Here is a 21,783-nt window from a genome sequence, read left to right on the forward strand (position 1 = left end):
AGGCCAAGAACATTAGAATAGTTTTTTCTTATGTGAGATTTATCTGAAACATCTCACTACATTTTAATTAAAATAACTATTTGTACCATGAGGAGACTATCCCGCCTTACTGTATCCTCACATGACAGAGAAAGAGAGATCAGTTCAGCTCCCTGGTGTCTCTTCTGATAAGGGCATTAATCCCATCATAGGGCACTACCCTTATGACCTCACCTAACCCTAATAAGCTCCAAAAAGCCCCATCTCCAAATACTATCACATTGGAGGAGATTAGGGCTTCAACATGTGAATTTTGAGGAGACACATTCAATCTGTAATAGTGCCCTTCTCCCTTAGGTCATTCCAGCTTCTATCCAAGTATACACTCTCCTAATTAAGAGCAATTTGGTGAGTGTTAATGACAAAGGTAAAATTTCATGAACACCTGATTGAACTTTTAAAAAGTCTAATCAGTAGATAAGGAACAAAATGAAACAGATAGAAAGTATGGAAAGAAAATAGTTGGACATTTTATGTCAGGGCCAGTCACTAAATATGATTTGTCTTGTGGGTATTTATGGTAATGTGGTATGTGTTGGGATTAAGAATCCACTTGGAAAAGTATTTTTATGTCTTATAACTCATGAATTATGAATTATGAGTCCCTGGGATAGAGCTTCTTAATGCAAGGATTTTAGCAGTACTAGGAATTACCAATTTGGTACCTTCTCTGTGCCCCCCCCCCCCCCAACCCTCCCTTCCTTTCATTCCCAATGCACATTTCTCCACCTAAACTCCTACATACCAACCGGCATCAGACTAGTTACATATCTGGCTACTTCTTTATTTTCTTTTGTGACTCACAAATGAATCAATATCCTGGCAAGAAGTCTGTTTTTTTCAAAGGGTGTTTTGCAGGTAAATACAAACAGGATAACTTGCGTGTTTAAAAACACTTTTAAGTAACTAGATTCTTCAATTATATGATTCTTATTTTCAATACTTCTCTTAGGATTTAAAAAATTCTATCAGTTGATAATTTAAAAAATTTAGCTAGTTTATAGAATCTGAATAAGTCTTACTCATACATAGTAAAAAATGGAAACATTACAAAAAAGGTATACAGTGAAAAATAAATTTATTTCCCACCCCACATTTTCAGTTACCTTCTCTCTTTTCTCCTCAGAGGTAACCTCTACCATTTCTTGCTAGTATTCTATGGAAACATTCTTTAGCTAATCAAATTTAAATATTATTTATAGACCCCCTTGTAAAAAACCCAAATATGAAATACCACATACACTTTGTTTCTATTATTATTATTTTTTTTACCTTTAATTTAACTGTGTCTTGTTTCTTGGAGATTGGTCCATATCAGTACATATAACTTCATCCACTTGTTTTTACTGGGTATATGATGAGGATATGCTATAATTTATCAAATTAGCCCCCGATTAATACATATTTAGGTTACTTCTAGTCTTTCAAAAAACAAACCTGACTCAATGAGGAGGGTTTATATATATATATATATATATATATATATATACACACACACACACACACACACACATGGATTTGTGCAAGTATATTTATAATATATTTGTAAGCTGAATAATAGCATGAAGAGAAATGTGGTGTTGTAGTGGCCAAAAGCATGGATATTAGACTTTAATACCTACTACTTGCCTACCATTTAGTAGTCATATAACCTAGGGAAGTTACTTAACTTTCTTTGCCTAGGTTCCCTCATCTGTAAAATAAGTATAAAAGCTAATACACACCTTGGAGATATAAGTCTCAATGGAGCTAATGCAAGCACAGCATTATTGGAGAGTTATTGGAGAGTAACTCTTTTCCCCCAACTTTAATGAAGAACTCACTGCAAAACTTGTTACAAGTATTGATATGCTTGATGCTTAATTCTGGCCAAAGAAGATATGTGGGAGGGTAAATTGAGAGTAGGAGTTCCTGCTGGAGATAGAAGTGGGAGGCTAAATTTTGTTTCATTTGTGTTTGAACTATGGATTAAAAATCATCATTTGGGACCTTAATGTCCTTATCTCTGATATGCAGGGATTCGATTAGATAATCCCTAAAGTAACTTCTAATTTAAGTGGTTATGGCGTTGCTTATTCCATTCTCAAAATGAGTTGTGATTTATATAGTTTTGATAATTGTGGGAGATAAATTTAACTCCTGATTTATGTAACACTGTCACTTTGCACATATTCTCCCTTTGTGTATAATGACCTTCCCCTTGTCTGACTGTAGCTGAGCTCTGAGTCATCCTCAGAGACTTAGGTCAGGCTGGGCCTTCAATGTGAAGCCTTTCCTAAGTGCCTCAGCTGAGTTAGGCATTTTCTGCCTTTGGATTGTCTTAGTCTCTGTGTTCTATGGTGAGAAAAGAGTTTTCAAAGATTAACTGATAACTTTTATTTGTCACCCCAGACTCAGCTGTGGTATTGTATTTTTAATACATTGAGATAGAGATGGCACAGTCTTTTCTTGCATTTTAAGTCTCAAAAGTCTGGACCCTTCAGGGAATGAAAAAGGCAAAGGGCATAGAGAAACTAATTGCCAGTAAAAGATATTCTGAGCAAGTAGAGTTTCCATGCTACAGAAAAAAGAAAGCGCTCTAACCAGGGGAAAGCATGGAGTGAGTAGACAAGGTGGGCCTCTGACAAAGGAGTGAGGCTTCCTGGTGTTTTCCAGAGCACAGCACAGGGATAAGGAGAGTGACAGAAATCCCTCAGAGGTATACAGAATCTGAGCACAGAGAGAGGCTAGGTTTTCTTTGCTAGATAGAGCCCAGAGAGGTGAGAAGAACCCAGAGTAGAAATGGCTACAGGGTACCCAGGTGGACAGGCCTGAGGAAGCATGCAGAGAGGTTCCACAGAGCCTGGCATGCTGTGGAGGCAGGGACAATATTCTTGTGCTCTGAGAGGAACATGGAAATGGTAAAGGGCTGAGGATGGTCCTGCTGAATTTCCTGGGGCCCATTGTGCTGTGGGAACCACAGGATGGACCCCTGTACCTTAAAGGGGCAAGGCAGTTAAAGAGAGTTGGACCCCAAGGTACTGTTGACAGGGAACATCAACAGAATCAGCAGACATTTGCAGAGACCAACTACTGAAGACAAGATAGAGAACATCTTAGCTACTACCCTAGACCGATACTCACCCATTCCCAGCTTACCCCAGAGACATTCACAAATCCCAATTTAAATGAGATCTAGTTCCAAAGCCTGGAGAAATAGGAACTCCATGGTAGAACTTACATTTATTAGACTTTTTAAACACTTAAGTGCAGAAGGAGTTTTATAGCACCTCTAGTACTTCTCTATTGCATCAAAAATATTTGATTCATTATCTGCTCCTCCGGATCACAAACTCTTTGAGGGAAAGCACTAAGTGTTTATTTTCTAATGTATTTGTTTCTGTACTTTGTAAGCACTCACACAGAGGAGGGGTGCAGTAAGCTTTTTGAATGAGTAGAGGGACATTTATTTGATGGCTGTTCTGTGCCACAACATATCCTAGGTACTTACACAGCCTGTGAACTAGGCATTATTATTTCCATTTTTTAGTTGAGATTACTAAGGCACAGGGAACTGATAGACCCCATTCATGAGCAGTAGGAGGCAGATCTGCATTCACAGTCTAGGTCCTCTGACACCAGACTGCCTTTATAGGTAAAGTGATTCTTTTATTGTCTGAATATAACTGTGGAATAAGGATGGAAATGAATTTTTTGCTTCTTTTAGTAAATGTTTACCAATTTCTTGCTTTATTACTTTCAAAATAAAGAGTAGAGTTCTCTGTTCATTTTACCTTTATTATTAGTTACAAACTAGGAAAAAATAGTATAGTATGACCATGATACCACGAGATCCCTATTAAGCTAAATATTCTTGCTAATACTGCCTTGTTTATTTATACAAGAAGTATATATTCTTTGTAGACAATATGTAAACTCAGAAAGTATAAATAAAGGTTAAAATTCACTTATAATTCCTCTTCCTGCAGATACCCACTTTAAGTTATATTTCACCCTTATTTAAGAAAATTAGAAAATTGATATCAGTATTTTATGTCATTATACCATGAGTGTTCTACATAGCACAGGGTGTTTAGTGCTCATGAAACCAAATCTATGTAGATTATAGTTCTTACTTCAGAGAAGTTACTTCACAGGCAAATTGAGACATTCAGTATGTAAATTCTTACTTTAGATAGTCTTCCAGAAGACATTTATTTATTTATTTATTTATTTATTTATTTATTTATTCATCTTTGAGAGAGGGAGAGACAGCACAAGTGGGGAAAGGCAGAGAGGGGGAGACACAGAATCTGAAGCAGTCTCCAGTCTCTGAGCTGTTAGCACAGAACCCAACATGGAGCTCGAATTCACAAATCGCAAGATCGTGACCTGAGCTGAAGTTGGATGCTTAACTGACTGAGCCACCCAGGCACCCCTCTTCCGGAAAACTTTTAAAGACTCAAGGAAGGAAAGTAAAAATATACATATAATCCAATAAGACTATCACACAATAAACTTTAATTGCAGTTTGAAATACCAAAAAGATAATAAAAATCACCTTAAGCATTGTTTATGAATGGCCAAACAATCCTGCTGGAGAGAGAAGGGGCCTCATATCCAGGAAGAATTTGACCACCTGATCCCAGTGTAGTCTTTACATCAATGGACAGATGTATGACTTCATCTGTTCTCTTGAACTAAAGAGAGAGGGGTTAGAAAAGTCAGCCAGAAGCATAACAGTGATTGAGCAAGTGTAGCAGCAACCTCCCTCCCACTCCAGAGGGGGTAAACACTGGTTACAACAAGGAGTAAGAGGTTCATACTAGATTTACCTTTCATACTTTCTAGAAAATTAATGTATCTGTTTCAGACCAATTAAAGAAGAAAGGCATCTCCCATCCAAAGTTTTAGAATCTTCTCAATGGGAATAGAAACCATGGTAGAATTGTTCTGGCTTGTTTCCATAATGTTTAAGAAAGGAGGCCTGGAGGGCATTCTAAATTGACTTGATGGTTTTAGGTTTGTGACATGTGGGAACTAATATTATTTCCATGTCAGTGTACCCTGTCAGCTGCTGCAGATTAAAATATTATTAGCCCTTCCCTTTAATTGGCCATGTAATAAACCCATCATCTCAAAACCATGGCTTGCTGGTTCAAACACAGCCTTGGAGCCGCACTGCTTGCTTGTGAATCTTGATTCTACTCTTTATGGGCTTTGAGACTGTGGTCAAACTCCTCAAGATCTTTATGCCTCATTTTTTTGTATGTTCTTATCTCAGGGAGGTTTTATGAAGGATTAAATGAGTTAGCATATGTAAAGCACTTCAAATAATGCATGATACAGAATAAGAACTATAAAGGTATTAAACAAGAAGTAGTTTAATTGGGTTCTTTGTGTTTGCTGGTGAATGAGAGGTAATAAAACTAATTGGGAGTGGGCTAATGATACATGGCTGACTTGGACATCTGATAATAATGAGAAAGTGCCAATGTTTTTGTGACATAGTGGGTGGGTGGTTAAGCAAGAAACAGACAGGTTAGGGCTGAATATTGCAAGGGTCTTTAAGCTCAATGGGTTACTTTACTAATCAAGGTATGTTGGGGCTGATCTGGGGGGATGAATGGGAAAAATGGGTTATTTTAGGAACAGGATGAATATTTGAAGGGCGGGGGCGTGGTGATTGGGATTTCTCAGATACTTATCTGGGCTGTGAGTGAGTTTATTAAAAGAAGTAAACTGAGCCTATGAATAGATTGGAGATATCCAGAATTATTCCTATTTGCTAGGCTTTTGGATAAATGAGATAGAATTTTAATATATGATTCACTGTTTCTGTTGCCATTGTTGGTTGCTAGCACATAAACCACTTCTGGCTAATTGAATCAGAGAAGTAATTTATTGCAAGTGGGGAAGCTCAAACAACCAAGAAGAAAGGCAAGGCAAAAGATGTAGATTGCCTGGGAGGTACAGCCACTGGGGGACTGGGAAGCAGGGACTGAAGGATGCAGGATGGCCATTTCAGGGTCAGTCAGCCTCTTGTCGCTTGTTCATATTCCAGAGGAAGGAATCTGATCAGCCTAGCTTGGGTCAGGTGCCTACACCTTGAGTAGAGGAGGACACAGCATCTAAATAGGCAACCACACCTGACTGTATCTGACGGAGGAGTTTCCCCAAAACAAAATCAGGGTGCTATAACCAGAAGAGGGAAGAAAGGAAACAAAATGGGCAAAAAACAACAAATGTCCACTATTCTATATTGCTACAAGATACTGTGGAAGAAGACAAAAGGCATATGGAATTAAGGAGACCCTGAAGACTGATTTTTAATCTTTCTCTCTGGTTGCCTGCTCCTCTGACCTTGAAGCTAGACCCCAAATCCTGGACTTCTACCCAAAGGAATCTTTATACTCTGATGGAATTTTCTTCTGATCCTACCACAATATTAAGACAGTTTGAAATACTTCATAGATTTTTATGAAAATGGTGATATTCTTTCATTATGTACTTATTGGATGTCTACTATCTATCAGTAAAAGACAAACCCTATCTCCTGCCTTTCAGAAATTTATAGTTAAGGAAGTAAAACAGACATATAAACTTACATTACATGATTCCAAGGTAGTGTGGAGAATAGTATTATAGAGAAATAAAGTAAGGCACTGTAAAATCTGCCTAAGGGGTTTCAGTGAAGGTGGTATTTGAACTAAGTTTTGAAAAATGAATGAAAATTTATAATTTTAAATTGAGACATTTAGTATAAAACCAAAATTGTGACCCCAAATTATAGACATTATTCACACCTCTGTCAGTGGCACAAATTTTATCTACTGGCAGTGTAAAAATTGTTCTTCAGTCTTCTAAGCCTAAGAAGTGAGCTCATAAGTAATGCCTTGAAAGTCAAATACTGAAAAACAAATTAACTATTGCATTTCTAAATTACAACTATTTGTAAACAAAGCCTCATTCCTGATAACCATAGTTTCAGGAACTTAACTAAATGTGAAATGTACCAGGTCCCTCTATGACTCCTAGAACTCCTCAGCAGATGTCACTCGTTGGCTGGGCAGCTTGAAGGTCAGAATCTCCTCTGCAAGGCTCTTGGGTCAGCTACTGACTTTTTAGTACAAGGATTGGTTATGCATTTAATATTCATATCTTGGCTAGAACTCATTTCTATTATGCTTTTGGGTCTGGATCTCAATCTTCTCTAGAAACTAAAATGAGAGTCAGGAATATAATGGTAACGAGAACTCAAAATGAGTATGAACAAGAAGAATCTCATCGCAAAATAGGATGATAAAGCCTCACTAATTAGGAGATTACTTTCAATTAGTGAAAATATTGTCAGAATCTCTTCTAATGGAAGCATATTTTCCTGTGGCAAATGAATATTTCTCAAGTGTTGGAAAATATTTTTTCCCTTATGTCAATATGTATGCTTTACCTTGTTTCATAGCACATATCTCTGTAAACTACCTCAGATCAACTTTTAGACCAAGTTGGGAAAACGAAGAGGAAATGAATCAATAAATGAATATACTAATAGGCTCTAAAAAATAAGGTCCTTTTAAAAATTGCATAATTATCTAATTTAAGTTAATGAAAACTATCCAGAGTCCTATAAAATGCTTCTGTTGGCCCCATTAGTTTGCCAAAAATAAACCAGGAGTTAGAATATCTGAGTTGTGTGTTGGCTCTGCTCCCATCTACCTGTGTAAGCCTAGGTAAAATACTAGAATGGCCCTGATGGATTAAGTGACGTCTTAGGAAATTTCTGCATGCCGTGGTTGGCCCTACCCTTCTGAAATCCCTTCAAGTCACTTATCAATTTGCCTTAAGTGCTACCATTACTTAAAGTAAACCAGCCCAAACCATATAATTTATGAGATATTAGGATAGACACATTTGGATGAGCTCTATTTTTCATTTTAGTAAACATTCCTACTATATGTTTTGGTCAAAGCCTCTCTGATTCAAATTTAATTTAAAGAACATGCAGGCAAAATTACTACCTCTAAAGGCTATTGTAGGGTAGGGATAGATTCTAGGTTACATTGATTTCCCATTTGCAGGAACTTAGAACAACTTGTTCAATAGTTATATGATTAACCTTCATATAACTGCTATAATAAATAGTATTCCCTAAGTGTTGGAGAGAAATCCTTAACCATGACATTTTGTTAGATTTGATTTATGTAATGGATTATTTTATTATCAGAGGCTTCATTTGCATTTTCCCAGTCATCTCAAGGTATGTAACACAGAAAAGCTAAGGGTGTACATGCTTTTATTTATTTTTTAACATATCCCACCTAAAACTTGGAACACCAATTTTCTTAGGTCAAATTTGAACTTTGATTTAATTACTTCCCTTTTTAAGGATTGTACATTTTTTTCATCTTTCTGTTTTTTCCTAGGTTCTTGTTCATTCTTGCTCATGAAACCTTTCTGTATACCGGAAGTGCATAATAGAGGAAAGGCTCAGTGGAATGGAGGAAGAGAGATAATCATAGAAACCCACATTGAGCTACATGACCCCTGGGATGCAATTTGAAGATGAGTATTCCAAATTATTTTTTCTCTGTCCAGATGATAGACTAATAAGAGAATCAATCGATCAATCAAACTCAATCAATAAGAACCGAGCAAGGCTCATCTGAGCAATGATGGATGGTACTTGAAAGTGAATTAGTGACTGATTTGGAGAGATTTCAGAGAGGTAGAGCTAACAGTGGCAAATCAAGTTAACTTGTATATATTGCTGACAGGATGTGGGCTGGGCAATAGCAAATTCTTTCTAATAGTCTCCAACTGCTTGTGAAGCTGACCTAGAGGCTGCTTCAAATCTGATAGATTGAAACAATTCCATCTGAAATCATTTTTTCAGCCTTGTAATTTTTGTAATAATATGTATCAGCCTAGAAACCTGCATTTAAGCATCTGAATACATCTGAACAGAGGCAAACAATTCCCAACAATGCCTCCACGACAATATGCTGTTGGTTGCTAATTGGAAAAAAGCACAAGTAGTAATTAGAAGGCATTCTGTTGCTTGCTGGAAGGCTTCTCCCCTAAATGGTTAAAATATTCATCTTTGTAGGGTAACAACCTGATTTAAATTTTTGGAGTGTTGTGTTAGCAATGCATATTTACTTTTTTTTTTTTTTTTTTTAGTCATGTAGGATGTGTGCACCAGCTTAAAAATCAAGTCATGCTCCAAATGGTTACTAATATGGCCACTCCTGGGACCTCCTCTTTACTCCCTCTGGAGACGAAATCCCTCTCGTGTCAATTCACCTCAATGCCTATCTAAGCCACTGCCCTTCCTCCCAGTCCTTTTCAGGCCATGGTGCCAGCAGGCTCTTTTCCCCAGCAAGATGATTGCCAAACAGAAGAGGAACATTTTGTAATGCATCCTGAAAGAATGTCAAACCCAGACTTTTAGAAAATTCAGGTAAGCAAAACTTGGACAAAGATAAAGTGTGTGCTTCACCATCTCTCAGGTTTTGAAACCCAGGATTCCTGCCCGGATCCTATGGTTTTGATTGGACCGCACCACTGGAGGAAGATATTAGTGCTGCAGATCCAATAGGCATTTATTCACTCTAGAAAGTTTTTATGTTAGAAAATATAACTAAAAGAGTGTTTTGTTTTCTGCTATATCCATTTTTCCCTCATTTCATTACAGTTAGGAAACATTATTCAGTACTTGGCAGTCTCTGTTTAGTCTTATGTTTCTGATGTTCCTCCCCCCCATACTTTTTCCCCCCTGACAAGCAGAGGCAGACCATAGGTTTTGAATGTTTCTGTTTGTGGCAGGCATCCCCTTCCTAGTGCACAGCCTGCTCTGGCCCTGTTATGCAGCAGGCTGGTGAGGTTACCCGGATACCCAGAAGTGACTTCTGTGGCTTTGACAGTACCCTGGTGGATTCAGCTGATTAGTCAAAGCCAACTGTTTATTTTCAGGGATTTATTCTATTTTCCTACTTTGCCAATATCACCTAATTGAGGAACAGATGCTCTTAGTCAGGATCTTCTACAGTTCAAGGAACTCCAAAAAATCTTCCTTTACTCCAGGAGTCTAAAGCCCAGGCTTGAATAAATAGGTTCCCCTTATTCACTCTGAAGGAAGTATGCAAGTGAACATCTGGGTGCTTTTCTTTTCAACAGAGAATGGAAATGTTTGGAGACACAGTGTTTTGGAGACAGTGGGGGAAGTAGGCATTAAGTATATATTTTAAGGATTGTAACTTAGTGCACACTTTCCTGGAGGTAGTTTAGTTCTATCACATACTTTTGACCAAGGAATTTCACTTTTAACTATTGTGTCCCCAAAGTATACTACCATATGTATTCAAGGAAGACTGTATAAGGATATTTGTATGGCATTGTTTACAATAAGAAAAGATTAGAAGCAATCTAAATGTCCATTTAATAGGGGACTAGTTAAATAAATTATCAGACGGTCATACAATAGATTCTTTAACATTTGTAAAAAAAAAATTGTTAAAAGAATGAAGCAGATTTATAGATACCAATATAGAAAATTTCCAGGATATATTAGGTATCTAAGAAGGGACAGTCAATGCTGCCATTTTTGTAAATAAAAGGAGGCTTTATGTATACATGTATATGTTTGTGTATGTGTAGCCTTTCTTGACATACTATTATCAGCCGTTGCCTCTGGTGAAGGGAACTGAGGAGCTTAGAGGAGGGTGGAAAGAGTCATACTTTCACTGTATGCTTTTTGATAAAGCTTAAAATGTTTTCCTTGTGAATTTAATTCCTACTCATATAAGTAGGTAATTAAATAAACTGTAAATAAAGATGTTAATTTTTCATCTTCCTGTTAGGATTTCTTCTTACTGTTGTTTTTTTGTTTGTTTGTTTGTTTGTTTGTTTGTTTTTTGTTTTTGTTTTGTTTTTTTTCCACAGAAAGGATTCTCTTTCTGGTCCTTGGGGTCAGATAGACCTTTAGGTCTGGCCCTCACTGACTAGCTGTGTGATACTCAGCAAATGATTTAGTGTTTGCCAGAGCCTCACCTTTTTTCTCCTTCTTATAAATGAGATTAATAATATCTCAAGGCTTACTGGGAGACTTAAAAAAGGCAAGGTCCCTCCCGTAATGCCTAGGACAAAATCTTTAATGGGACCTTGATAAAAGAAAGCTAATTCCCTGCCCTTTTCAAGGCTTCAGGAGGTAATCCTGGTGGGACAGACATTTCTAGCACCTTGCTGCAGCCAAAAATCTTTCCAGTACCCTTCTTTGAAGGCCGATCTTACCCTCATAGCCCACTGGAAGTTTTACAGCTTACTAGGTTAAAACAAAGAAAAAAAAGACAAGAAGTTTCCATAATGCAAATAAACAATACCTCTTCTCCACTGGTGTTATTATTCAAAATAGGTCTCTGATGAGGGCCTCAGGCTGTCATCAGATCATGTGGGGCCAGGGTCCCACTGAGCTTGTACCACCTTCCCCAGGGCCCCTGAAGCTTTAAGGTTCTTTGCTGCTGTGACCCTTAGATCCCTCTGGGGTCCTCTTAGTTCTGGCAGCTGCTCAGCCCAGGAGGACAAAACAGCCACTGAGCTACCCAGAGTCATTTTCCCCCAGTCTCCTGGGGCCTTTACATTCAGAAAGAGGTTTTTTTTTCATTCTTTTTATTTTAGTTTTCAGACATGTATAAAAAATTGTTTCCGTTTTTATGGGTAAAGAGGATACTTTTGAATAAACTTAGTCTCTGGTAAGGAAACTGCTGTGGCAAAGGAGTGTATGTGCCTGTATGTGTACACATAGTCTTCTTTTCTGAGATCACCAGAGAATCTGAAGCAACTGAAGTGTTTTGCTTTTGTTCCCCCTGTGGCCTTGGTCTAGTTGAAGTATACCACATCCTGGGTAGTTTTACACACAACAACCTGAAACCAGAGGTTGTGGACTCGAGTCACAGAGAGGTACCGAGTTCTTCTGAGCTCTGGTGAGAGTCACAGAGCCCACAGTACTTTACGCCTGTCTCAATTATCATTCACCCCGTTGCACTGTCTACACCAATTTGCAGTGGAAGGTTGAAGTGGAGGGTGCTAGCTCTGGAGACTCTCAGATCTGGGTATGAAAGCCGGCCTTGCTACTTTCTAGCTGGGTAGCCTTCATGTCTTAGTTTGTTTCAGCTGCTATAATAAAATAACTTGGGTGACTTCTAAACAATAGAAATATTTTTTTTCACGATTTGGGAGGTTGAGAAGTCCAAGGTCAAGGCACCTGCAGATTCAGTTTCTGGTGAGAGCCCTCTTCTTCAAGACAGTGCATTCTTGCTTGCAACCTCACATGACAGAGGATCTCTGGGACCTTTGTATAAGGGCACTAGTCTGATGGCTTCTGCCCTCATGACCCAATCACAGGCTCTACTTCCTAATACCATCACACCGGGGGTTAGGATTTCAACATATAAATTTTGGGTGGAGCCATGGGCAGGGACATAAACATTCAGGTCATAGCACTCGGGTAAATTATGGAATCTTCTTAAAGCTTTAGTTTCTTCATCAGTGATACAGGGATAATGATACCTGCCTCATGGGGCTGGTGTGCCCACCACTGTGTCTGGCACACAGTGAGCCTTCAGCCAGGGCACTGCTAACTCAGACCCTGGCTGTCTTTTTGCTTGATAGTGAGTTCTTGCAGGACAGACACTGTTTCTTTCCCTTTATTTTATCCCAAGTGCCCAGCACATTGCCTAAGCACTTGATGAATAAATGAGCTCTCCAAAGCAGAATCACAATGTGGCTGATTTTGTGACACATGTACCATTCTTATTTGACTGGCATCCTTGGAACTGGCACCCCCTTGTAACATCATTTTCTTCTTGACCACTCCTCTGCCTTTGGAAAACTCTTCCACTTCTATGTATTGTTTTATAAATTGTCTTCCATGGATGCCTTATTATAACTTGTTTTTTTTTTTTTGTCTTAAAGAAATTCTCTCATCCTCAAGACCAATAGAAAAGAAAAAAAGAAAAAGGATTTCAGAGATTTATAGCAAATTTTGTCAGTATTTCTTATTACTTAAAATATGCATTTGGCTAGAAAGTAGGAAAGATAATTGCTTTCCAGAATTTTGCATACAATTCTCTTAGGTCTATACTGTGGCATTCAGTATGTATCTTTAGACCCTCTCTTTTCTTTTTTCTTTTTTTTTTTTCTAATTTATTGTTGAATTGGCTTCCATACAACACCCAGTGCTCATCCCAACAGATGTCCTCCTCAATACCCATCACCCACCCTCCCCTCCCTCCCACCCCCCATCAACCCTCATTTTGTTCTCAGTTTTTAAGAGTCTCTTATGTTTTGGCTCCCTCCCTCTCTAACCTTTTTTTTTTTTTTTCTTTCCCCTCCTCCATGGTCTTCTGTTAAGTTTCTCAGGATCCACCTATGAGTGAAAACATATGGTATCTATCTTTCTCTGCCTGACTTATTTCACTTAGCATAACACTTTCCAGTTCCATCCATGTTGTTATAAATGGCCAGATTTCAATATTTGTCATTGCCAAGTAGTATTCCATTATATATATAAACCACATCTTCTTTATCCATTTGTCTTTAGACCCTTTCTTATCGAAATTTGAGTTGGGCCTCTTTCAAATTTTCATGATGCTTCATGTTGTAGCTTCATGATACCCAAATTCAAGATAGGTCACTACTGAGTTAGTTCAAAATATATATGGTGACTTTCAAAAAGTGAAAACTAACCAGTTGTCTCTTTTGTATTTGACCTAGAAGATTACTGTAACATACTACCTAATAAAATGGGCAAAATTTGATACATACTTTTCCCCAAATGTTAATATTATGATTATAAAAGAGAAGGCACAAGAGCTTTTCTATTTCCTGGAGAGAAACCTCTTCACTTCTGCTTTTCAGACATGAACAAAGTAGGCTCTGATTTCTTTGTTGTCAGAAACAAAGAGCTGGAAGAGACCATAGAGGTCATTCATTCCAACCCTTCATTTTGCTGAGACACTGCATGACTTAACCAGGATCACAGGGCTAGTTAATAGCAGGGTGGTTCTTAGAAGGCAGATCTCCTAAATCATTGTTCAGTGATTTTTCTAATACACCTAATGCCTTTTCTCCTACACTCAAGATTTATAGGTTTTAGTGATGCATATCCTAATATTGTTACTCTTAACTTAAATAAGTTAAGGAATGATGGCATAAGATTGATTTCATTGAGGGAATTCCATAGGCAGTTAAGGGTGTGCCTATACTCAAATGAGAGAAAACAAAAATGAGAACTCAAACAATGTGGTTAGGATCATATTTGTCAGAAAAACCAGTATTTGGTGACCTAATTTATTATCTAGTTATGGAGATGAGTCTAGTGCACATGAAATGAGAGATAATCAGATGTTTTGTGAGGTGATGGATTCTATGGTACAGAGAAAATGTTTCCTGAGGACTGTAGGAGTGAGAGGAAACTTCATGGAGAAGATGAGACTAATCTAGGTCCTGAAGAATGAGCAGGGTTTAGATATGGAGCTGGAGAAGCAGGGCATTCCACACAAGAGCAAGAAGCATGTGTGGAGCAGTAGAATGGGAACTGGAAAATTGTGGGTGTGTGTCTTGTGTATTCATGAGAGACTGGTGAGGAAGCCAGTCTGACTGGAAAATAAGGATAGGCTGGTAGGGTGGAGTCATATTATGAAGGACTTTGAAAGTCAGGTAGAAAAGGTCAGACGTGTAGACTACAGTGAACTCACTTTGCATTTTGAGCTAAAGCATGACTTTGTGGAGATTTTTTGAGACTGCTATTTGGGAAACTTGGTTTTGAGAGTCTGGATGGCTGGTTATGAGGCATTTCAGTATCTAGGCAGGAGATAGTAATATGGCAGAGACAAGGGGAGATGGAAAAGAAAAAAATATATATATATAAAGACATTCCTAAATAATAACTACTGTGGTAACTGGTTAGATGTGGTAGATGAAGAGAAGAAATTGTTCCAATTTGGATCTGAAGCTCAGAGAAGTGACCAAGCTCACAGAAGTTTGTCTGAATTTCATTTACTACCAAGACCAGAATTTAAGCTAATTGCTCTAATGGAACCTATTCCCGGCCAGCAATCCTTCTCTTCTCTTTTAGGTTACAGAGCTATTGTATTAAACGTGTGTCTTATTTCCTTTAAGGAAAAACAATATTTGTAAAAAAGTTGCTTGGTTCCTTGCACCTGCCTTCTGATTATTGTTGACTTTGCCACTTAGTTATCTCATTGTTAAATATATAAAGATCCCTGGAGCCCATTAGTCTCTGCAGGTGGGAATGTATTTAATCAATGGGAGAAAACACAATTACTTACCTGGACTGTTTGTTCTGTGACTAATAATGTAGTCACATTGATCTACCCTCTATGCCCAATGAGTTCCCAAAGGTTTTTGTATTGAGAGGAGAGGGGGCATCAGATTTAATGGTTTAGTTCACATACATAACTAAGGGAGTTAGTTGGGGGACCTTGGATATACTCATTGGGTAACTGATGAAATTTAAAAAGATCGTAGGGTACAGAAGTCTGTAGCTCTTGTACAAGAGAGTGACATTTTTTTCTGGTCCAAGGGACATCCCATTCTCTCACTGCCATGTCTCCATCCTGAGAGAGGCTAAAAAACAGATAAGCTAGAAGAACACTATGCTGCAAGTGTTCCTAATGCCAGCAAACATTTATGTAGTAAAATATTGCTACTACTACTACTATTATTACTATTACTATTACTATTATTATTTAATCCTCACAGTAGTCTTAAGAGGTAGATATAATTGTCATTCTCATCTTACAGATAATGACACTGAGAAAGTCTGAGAGAGATAAAATAAAATGTGTGTCAAACCATCTGTCTGACTTTAAATCCTGGATTTTTTTCACTCCAGTGTGGACACCATGGGCAAGAAATCAGGCTCTGAGAAACTGCCAACTTGTTTACATGTTTTATTTTTCAATTATGTGACATTAGTTCTTTATGGATTGTTTGGACTTGTCTATTACAACAAATAATTCATAGAGTGGTATATTTCTTTGCACTGGTTATTAGCTCCTGTGAACTAATTTTGCTGCATAAAGTCATCCTTGCAGCTGTTTAAATTATCCAACCAATCTGAATTCTTGTTTTGCTTCTTACAAGGTCTGGCTTGACTTGGAAGAAAAATGGGTATTCAATTTCTCTCACTATTCCAGCTGCCTGGAATGATAACTTCTACCTGTACTTTGGGACTCTGGCTCAAAGCCAATATGGTTGTGCAAGGGAAGGGTAAAGTGGCTGGGTTGAGGGTGTATGTTGTGTCTGCCATTTTTACAAGGGCAGTATTTTGAGAACAGTGTTGCCACATGGCTGAAGGAAATGTTGGGTTGCAAACATGCTTGGTGTGGTTTGCTATGCTTTTACTCATTTTCCTCCCATTAAGCTGTCTTCATCAGTTTGTCTTTCGGACACTTGCCACTCTAAAATAGAGTGCTATGTGAATGGTGGCATGTTCTGGGCTTAAACCTGTGGCAAATCACCAACATTGCTCCTCTTTTTAAATTCCAAGAAAGCATGCTAGGTACCAAGGAAAAGTTGGCTGGCATTTCTTCTGGTTGTGATATAATCATTGCATTCCTTGACTAAAAGATTTTGAGAGGCCAGCTTATTGTTTCTAACTTGCCTGCATCTTCTTGACATTGATCCATTTAAAAAATCCTCAGAAAAGGTATTACATTTTATTGAGCCCCCAAAGAGAGTCCAACTTCTTTTTATTATTAATTCTAGTGTTTATAAATTTAGATTGTGTTTAAATAACTGGAAAAAAAATCAGATGATGACAAGGTTGACCAACTCTGTAGTCCTCTTCCTGTTTGTTTTGGCTCAATACATAGCCAGTTGAATTGATTATGTAAACATCAGCTATTCACATGGAAGAACAAACTGGACTGGATTACGTGATACTCAGGTCACAAAGACCTAACCTCGTTATCACCAAATTCATCCTTCATCTAATTTCAATCCCTGAGGGTGCAATTCAAGTAAACCTCCTCTGAAGTTGCCATAAATGGAGGTGGAAATAACTTCTTGCTTTTGGCGGTGTAAGAAACCTCTGTATGTACAGGAAGATAAGAGAAAGAAACTTTGGATCCTTACAATAGATAATTCGAGAACTTTTTGCTGCTCAAGTAATCTTAGGGACCTGAAGTTGCTCAGTAAATATGAAATTGTTCATAAACAATTTAGGACAAAAAGCAACAGTGGTAAAAATTAACTACTGTTTAGAGAAAGCAGTCCCAGGGTTTAAAATGAGCTCTCCATGGGGTGCCTGGGTGGCTCAGTTGGTTGAGCAGCCTGGTCATGATCTTGTAGTTCATGAATTCAAGCCCCACATTGGACTTGCTGCTGTCAGCATAGAGCTCACTTCAGATCCTCTGTCCTCTCTCTGCCCCTCCATTCCTCTCAAAAATAAATAGACATTAAAAAAATAAGTAAATAAAATGAGCTGTCCACACAGAAGAGGACAAAGGAAGATAATAGACAAGACCAAGGTGATAGAAGCAGAACCAAGCCACTGGCCTGATCATTTCTGCTGAATAACTGTCATAACTGTCATAACTCATGCTAGTGCTTTGAGCAGGGCAGTGGCACTGACCCCCATTATACCTGGCAAGAGCATGCAGCTCTTGGGGAATGTTCCTACCAATGGATGCCTGTTGGCAGTCTTTTGCATGTGTTCACGCAGATGAGTCACACACATTACTGGAATTACCCAGGACACTTAAAAAATTACAATTTCCTGTGCCCTCTTACCTGATATTCCAATCCTGTAAGTTTGAGATAGGACTCTGGAAAGATTCTTGGAGACTTTCCTCTAACTGAGCTTTTACAAAGAAATCATCTATCTTGAATGAATGGGGAAGCTCTTTACTATTAGCCCTTATTGAATTAGTTATATCTGCAGCAAAGTTCATGGAGGACACCTAGGTCTTTATCAGGATTTCCAACTAGCCCAGGTTCTTCTTAAGTCACCTGGAATTTCTCAGATGTGAACTGATGGGCTGTGTGAGGGGTAGAAGTGCCTGATTACCTCATCTTCCCAGGATCCTCATTGCAGGATCAGCTTTTTTTTTTTTTTTTTTTTGTCAAAGTCCTCCCCTGGCTTGGAAGTAGATCATTGGCTTACTCTTTATTGTCCTGGACCTGGCATAAGACCTACCACACACAGGTTGTATCTGGTGTGCTAGATGTGAGTTCTGTGTGACCTCTCTATGGGAGCCTCTTCTTCCTCTTACATGCTGACTTCTGCCTCAGTTTATCAGAGTAACTTTCCAATTCTTCATTTAATCTGCAGCCTACCATGTGTCTTAGTCTACTACCTTGGACACCTGCCTTAGTTCCTGGCTCTTTCTTGACTCTTCTCCTGTGGCCTATTCTCTTGACTTCTACTGACTAATCCTACAGTGCATGGAGTGGAGTATCTTGTGGGGCTAGCAGTATATCCCAGATGTGAACTGCCTTGTTTGGAAGGTGGCTCAAGCAACTTCTAGCCGGATATAGTTTGCACAAGTGACCTAACCATTCCTTGGTTTCTTTACTTTACTTTCTTCATCTTTCTTATCTTAGTTTCTTCCTGTAAAGCAGAGAAATAATAGTATCTGCCTCACAGAATTGTAAGGATTAAATGAGGCAACACATGTAAAATGTTTAGAAAGTACTTAATAAGTGGAAGCTACTCTCATGATTATTACTGGCTTACCTGGAGCTGTGAAACCATTGCCTGCTTGATTACAAATTTTGTCTGCTTGCTACATGGAGTTGAGTTCACCACATCCTTTGGACATCCTACTGTGCTGCACAGTGCACATCCTATTATGTTGCCCAGTACACAAGTTCCCAGCTGTTTATTCTCCCCTGTTCCCTGCAGTGTCAGCGGCATTTCTGGAGACCCTGTGAAACTCTTGCTCAACGAGCCTCATTTATGACAATTCATCCTCTTCAGTTTTCTTGCCTTTTTTTGACTGAATCACCCAAGTTCCTTCAACTTCATTTGCTTTAATTTCCAATCACTCAGTCATCTTTTTGCCTCCATTTTAAGCCTTTTCCAAATTATTTTCTCTCTTAGGTGCTTAAACCAAGTATGGTTTACAGAAGCTACAAACTAGGCTGAGGATTCAAAGATTGCCTTGGGGTCTCTATATGCTCTCCTTGATTCTCCATTCACGATTGTGCTAACAGGTTGAACCTCAGCATGCAGCTCTTCTTTGGCTTCTAACATGCTCTCTCTCACTCTCACCAAAAACTTTCTGTGTTTTGTTACATTATTTTGCAAAAATTAATAAGATCTCAAGAAACTGCTGATCTATTATGGAGAGCTTAGAAGTAGACTGCCTCTTTTGTGGTGGTGAAAGTAAGGAAATAATGATGGGAAAAGAAGAGAAAGAATATTGCTATTTATTCAGTAAATATTTAATTAGTACCTATTTTGTACCAGGCATTAGTCTAGGTATTTAAGAGAATATGAATGAATAAAACAGACACAGATCTAAGTCATGGAAATTCTCCATCAAAGGTGGACACAAAATCAATAGTTGTATTTTAATCAAAAAATATTTTTATTCAGATTAAGAAGTTTTAGAGTTTAAACAGATCAAGGATTCAAAATTATGACATTTAATAACATGCTTGGCAAAATTTGTTTATTATTAGTGATATTTGAATTAGTAAACAACAAATATAATGAATTCATAATAATCAGCTTTTACCTTGATATTTTTGTTTTTTGTTTTTGTTTTGTTTTGTTTTTTGTTTTTGTTTTTAAATAGGCTTCATGCCCAGTATGGAGCCCATCACGGGACTTGAACTCTTTACTGTCAGATCATGACCTGAGCTGAGATCAAGAGTCAGATGCTCAACCGACTGAGATACCCAGGAGCCTCACCTTGATATTTTTCACATTTCCAAAAGCTGAGCTGAATAATGAAAGTCACACAACATTATCCTGGTGATCTAGAATCTTCTAGAAAATGTTGATGTGGCTCTGAGGCTCCATGAGGGCAAAATTTACAAATACTGTTTGAGAGTGATTAGTCATCCTCTAAGAGGTATTGGCAATATTTTGGATTAAAAAAAATCAGATCTTTATGTATTATGATTTTCTGAGTAGTAGCAGAGGTGATGTCCCTGTCTGAAAAGAGTTAAGGGTGATGGTGGCAAGAGCAGTGAGAGGGCAGGTGTGACAGTGGCTTAAATATCATGTTCTCCACACGTCTGTGCAAGGTTGTCTGGTGGGTGTTAGGGTTATTTCAGGACATTCTGGGGGCAGAGAAATGACAGAAGATATAGAAAAGGGAGGGTATTTTTCCTCCAGACTTTAAAAATAGAAATCACATGGGAAGAGTCACATCTTAATTTTTTATAAACTAACATTTTAATATCATGGAAAAGAAAATTACATAAAATCCTGTTTTAAAATGGTTCTGATATTTTAGTATATTTAAATTGCATGTTAAAATATTTAAAAAAAATAAGGCACAGCTCTTAAAAGAATTAGAGTGGAAATTTAGAAATTCAGAGCTAATTCAAAGATCTGTATTTGAAAATCTAGCCTGTTTCCGGCATTTTCCCAAGGCCTTGTGAATACAAAAGTTGCCTAAGACACATCTCTAGTTCTCAAAGAACTCACAATATAGTAGAGAGTGAGGGTGACACACACAACACCAAATGAACACTATTCAATGTGGTAGGTGGTCTATCAGGTTAGATCTCCTCAAATTACCATGGGAGGAAGGTGGGCTGTTTCTGGGAAATTTTATTATCAAGTTTTCTTTCCTTCTCTTTTTACCCTTGTGCTTCTGTGATCTTATGGTTTAACTGTATGTATCAAGTCATCTCAAATCCTTTGATAAGTAAAAAATGTTCTTAATCAATAAAGATAATCCTCTGATAAAGCTAAATTTGGATACAAAATATGACATGACATCAAAGAGTCATCTTAAACCATTACCTATAAAACATACTTCAAACAAATAGGTTGTTCAGAAAAAGTCTCAGAGTGAATTTGCTGGAGGGTTTGTCAAAGGTCATGTCGTTTCCTGATTCGAAGAGATTATCACTGGGTGATGTCCTTACATTCATCGGTCTCTTGTTCTTTTTTACTCTGGTTAAGGATCACAAAGAATCTGACCAAGATTGGGAAGAGAGAGCAACTGTGAAGAAGGAGGATTCTTCAGATAGAAAGACAGGTGTAATTATAGTTGTAGGGGATGTTAGGAGGGGAGTATTGAGCCCTGACTAGGTAGTTAGGAAGGAGATGGGTAAAAACTTGGATCCTGTGTCTGATCCCAGGGAGCAGGTTTAAGAGGTAAGTTTTCACTTAGTAGCTCTGAAGTACAATCGGATGAGTGTAGTCCAAATGTTTCCAATTCTAAAAGTCAAGTCAGGGAAAAATTTTCTTTGAGCCTGAGAAGCAACAGTGTATTAAATTAAACAGGTAGTGGCAGGAATCAAAGGATCACATGATGGAAGGCACCGATTTATTTCCATGGGTTTGCTTTCTTTAAATTTTATTTTATGTAGTTTTAAAACTATATTTTGAGTTGTTTATAGTTAGCAATGTTAATATGATAGGGAAAGATAGGATTCAGTAGGCAGAGAGGGAAAGATTATGACATGAGGTCCCTGGGTTGGGAAAAACACGTATTTTGGAACAATGCTGGGCATGACTGAGCATAGCAAACCCTCTCAGGTGTAAGGTTCCTCTTA

General features: G+C 38.0%; 1 long non-coding RNA gene across 1 annotated transcript in view; it reads left to right on the top strand.

Moving 5' to 3' along the window:
- LOC125154807 (uncharacterized) overlaps positions 1-21,263 on the top strand; it is a 127,526-nt gene extending 106,263 nt beyond the window's left edge. The window contains exons 4-5 of the long non-coding RNA XR_007147939.1: positions 8,442-9,478; positions 21,188-21,263. This is a non-coding gene — a long non-coding RNA (uncharacterized LOC125154807). The remainder of the gene's footprint in view (positions 1-8,441; positions 9,479-21,187) is intronic.
- The last annotated feature ends 520 nt before the right edge of the window (positions 21,264-21,783 follow it).

The sequence above is a fragment of the Prionailurus viverrinus genome, chromosome A1 (genome assembly GCF_022837055.1).
Source record: "Prionailurus viverrinus isolate Anna chromosome A1, UM_Priviv_1.0, whole genome shotgun sequence".
NCBI lineage: Eukaryota > Metazoa > Chordata > Mammalia > Carnivora > Felidae > Prionailurus > Prionailurus viverrinus.